At 38.8% G+C, this 4,262-nt stretch overlaps 1 non-coding gene across 1 annotated transcript; it reads left to right on the top strand.

Annotated features, from left to right (window-relative positions):
• The first annotated feature begins 3,279 nt into the window (after window positions 1-3,279).
• LOC121773059 lies at window positions 3,280-3,435 on the top strand. Its single transcript, XR_006044635.1, has one exon. It is a non-coding gene; the product is annotated as a 5.8S ribosomal RNA (ribosomal RNA).
• The last annotated feature ends 827 nt before the right edge of the window (window positions 3,436-4,262 follow it).

Raw genomic sequence — 4,262 nt, 5'->3', positions numbered from 1 at the left:
GAAGTGGCAAAACACCTTTTACTTGCTTTCTTAGTTTTCGCATTTAGTGTTCCTTCGTTGGATCTGCTGTGTTCTCAAACAATTTCGTACTTTAAAGTTTTAGTTGTGATTCCAAATGTTTTCTAAGTGCTATGAAGTTGTTTTCGTTCTGGTTCGTTTCGTTTTCTTTTTTATTTCTGCCTAGATAATTTAGATCTAGCTGTTACGGTAATCTCCAGTGTTGAATCGCATGTTTTAAGTTACATAGTTAAACTTTCTGTGTTCGCTAGCCTAGATTGTCTTTAGTTTTTAGACCTGAATTAGTTAAGAGTGGAAAGCCCTGTTCACGAGGTTTCTGCATACTTGCATGTTGACCAGTGGGCGTAATTGCAGTTTCAGGTTTCGATCTGTTTGTTTAAGGTTTAATTTGTAGATCTGGTTTCTTGAGTTGTTAATCTGTGTTTTTAATGGTGATGGATCTGGTTTGTTTTTCTTCTGATTTAGTTTGTATTTGTTGAAGAAGATGATGTCCATATCCAATGTTGGGGACCACTTTACTTTTTAGATACCTTTTTGCTTTTGTCCTTTACTTTTAATTACATCCTGCAGATTTGTCAGCCTAGTCACCACAACTACCACTTATTCCCTGCTTTTCTGTTTAGCCTTTTATAGAAACATATTACTTTCCGCATATTTTCTGTTACACCGCATTCACCATAATTCCACGTACACCACTACATGTCGACCACAATTCACCCTTCCTAGTCAGTAGGACACCATCTTAATTTCCCGTCTAGGTAGAGACTCAACCCAAGCGTGGTAGCTAAACCAAACCCTTCCAGAACATCACCACAATCATTCCAACCATCACCATCTCTGTGGGATTTGACCCCTACCTTCACTATACTACCCAGTAGAAGAGGGTTGAGGATTTATTGATACCAGGTTTAGGCTTAGCAGGGGATTGTTTCATCCTGATCAGTAGGATACATCCTTGCTTGAACGACATCTACGCAAACCTGCTCTTTCAATATCTTTTGAAGCTAAATTTGGTCACCACACAGTAGACACATCAAGGTTCATCCAGTTAAAAATCCACAACAAAATCACATCTTTAGGTCGGTCAAAACAAAAACGAAACTCACTAGACGAGAATACAAATTCTGACAGGACTGGCAGTTCAATTGAAAACTTCGTTAAAAATTCATCTTTGGTCAAGAGGGGCTGAAATTTTGACACAACACAGAAGACACATAAAATTTCACTCAGTGAAAAATTCGTGCCAAAATAAGATCGTTTGGTAGGCCAAACACGCGTCGGAACCTACTGTCCGAACACCACAGTTTTCATGCTCAACATTTACAAACTAGGGTTTGTCTATCATTCGTCCACACATACATATTCATGCTTCAAAAACGACATCACAACCATGTTCCCCTATTTACACATAGCATTCACCAATGAATCACCCACAAACTCACACACACATATACGTACACGCACATACACATACTTTCTCATGCAAACATCCTTCCCAACCGATTAATTTTTAGATCTACGATTTCTACACTCACTATATGCACGAGGGGATCAAGAAACATTGATTCAATGGTAAGAAGGAGAAAGATGAATCAAAGTATACCTTTCTCTTGAAAAACAATCGGTAGGAATGACGAATGATGCGATTCTTCGATGAATCTTGAATTTCCAACTCCACAATGATGCAAGAACAAGGAATTGGTGGAGAATGGGAGGAAGAGAGGAAAAAAACGTGTGGGAGGAGAGAAGAGAGGGAGGCGAAAAATATGAGGGCTAGGGTTAGGGTTCTTTTAATTTATAGTCTAGGATAAATCCCATAATTAAATAAGGCAATTAAAATTGTGGAAGAATAAAATATAGAAGTCAATGAATAAATTCCAAAATTAAAGAAAATAGGCGTGTGAAGTGGGATGTAAACAAGGAAAATATATTTAAATCCTCAAATTAAATAGGAATAAGATTTAAATTTGGTAATTTCTTGTAGGAAAAGACTCCCACAAAATAGGTAACAAATTAATTAATCCCACAAGTAATTGAAAGGCATATGGGCGAAAATAATGAGGTCTCAAAGAAGGAAAGAGACAAATCCTAATTAAAATAGGATATACAGAGATTTGGCTCGATATGGTAAGATTTAATTGGATTTTAATTCAAGGAAGGAGACAAACAAGATACCAATTAAATCAACAAAATAATTCCTTCTCCTAATGACTAGGAGAAGTCGAAAATTTCAAGGGAGGGATAATGGGTCGAAAATCATGTAGAATAACATAGGGACAATTTGGTTTGGATTTAATTTGGATAAATATCCCAAAACAATTAATTAAATCCAAGAAAGAAAATATTATTTCCAATAAATAGGATGGCCGGAAATTCCAATAAAAATGGCTAGAATAATTATGCATGATCCTATTTAATTTAATTCACACATTGGAAATTCAATCACATTCTTTCACATAACTCACAACTACTAATTTCACATAATTAACTCAATCACATAGAAATTAAATTTCATAATTGAATTTCCCAAAACAACATCCTCATAAAAAAAGTCACAAATTTTTGCTTATAATATTCCCTTTCAGAATTCTCAAGGTAGACAGTCTTCTTCTTCTGATTAGTGATCTGGATCCGAAGGGCAAGGTTTCCCCGGCCTCCTTGGCCCTCTTTGAGAGCTCACTGAACTCTTTGAAATTGAACTCCTTGAGATGCTTCTTGAATTCTTTCCCTAGTTTGGCGAGCACGTATTGAGCCTTCCCTCGGATGTTGGAGGCCCAATTATCCTCCATGAGCTTATTGAAGCATGCATGCTTGAGCCAAAAATTAAAGAATTTAAAAGGCTTTGGGTACGAGACAATGTTACCAAAGAGGGTAGTGACGGCCGGTGAGTGGTCTGTGTACGGTCCCGATGGCTAAAACTCCGTACTAGCCAAGTAACCTTTGGTGAACCAAGCGTTGTTGATCATGGCCCTATCAATCTTGCTCGAGATAGCATGGTTCGTCCAAGTGTACTTGCATCCCTTCGACATGATGTCTTCCAAACCGAGCAAGGCACACGTGTCCACCATGTTCTTTATCTTATATTCAGTTGGGATGGAGCCCCCTACTCTCTCATCCCCCGCCGGCGTGCTCCCTCGTGTCACGTCGTGCGGGCTAATGAACCCCGGCGCGGAATGCGCCAAGGAATACTTAACGAAGCGTCCCCCCCACCCCGTTCGCGGACCGTGTGGGGGCAACCGGATGTCTTACAAATGTCATAACGACTCTCGGCAACGGATAACTCAGCTCTCGCATCGATGAAGAATGTAGCAAAATGCGATACATGGTGTGAATTGCAGAATCCCGTGAACCATCGAGTCTTTGAACGCAAGTTACGCCCAATGCCATTTGGCCGAGGGCACGTCTGCATGGGCATCACGCATCGCTTCGCCCCCCACCCTGTGCTCAGCAGTGTTAGGTTTAGTATACTGAAAAGCATGTTTCGAGCGAGTTTAAGCATGTTTCGAACGAGTTCACGCGAATTGAATCTTGCTTGCATACGGAAAACTCTACAATCCACTTTTAACCCGATTCAGTATTATTTGAGCAGTTTGCACGAATAGAATCAGTATGTTATTACATTGTGTTTGCTTGTGCGTTTATAAGATGTTTTATAAATATTTAAATGCATAAGAAGTAAACAAAGCCTAAGTCTTTTACTTAGTATACTGGTTGTGGACCGCGTCCAATTTAAGGTAACTACAGTCCGTTCTATGCAATTCTTTGCAAAAGAAAAAGAAGAATTTCACAACCTAGATAGGCTTTGGCTACCTATCGTGAAAGGTTGGAATGTCAGTCCGATTATTTCTAAGCCTTATTGAAATAAGATGACGTTGGTGTGGTATAGCACTAAATGGATCTAATAGCAAGACGTGTATTTATGCTATCTACTGAAAGACTATGTCTTGATAAATATCTATTTCTTAATCAATGTACGTTAGCATTGAGCATACGATATTTAGTATGTACTACTTTGACTTACCAAAGGTGCGGGTTTTTCGTCACCCAACGATCCAGGTATATTGGGTAGTGGTGATCATTATCTAGCGGTGCTAGGATTGCTATTATGTTGAATCGTGCGCGAGGTGAGTCTCGTTTGATAATGTCCTCAAGAGAAGCTTGAACAAGGTTTTATTGTTAGGAAACTGGCCAGTTGGAATTTAATTATTCCATAAATAATAAATAAGTGTTTCTTGCTAAGTCCA

This window comes from Salvia splendens, chromosome 16 (genome assembly GCF_004379255.2).
Source record: "Salvia splendens isolate huo1 chromosome 16, SspV2, whole genome shotgun sequence".
Lineage (NCBI taxonomy): Eukaryota > Viridiplantae > Streptophyta > Magnoliopsida > Lamiales > Lamiaceae > Salvia > Salvia splendens.
Note: the sequence above shows the minus strand (reverse complement) of the source record. Positions and strands in the feature narration are given on the sequence as shown.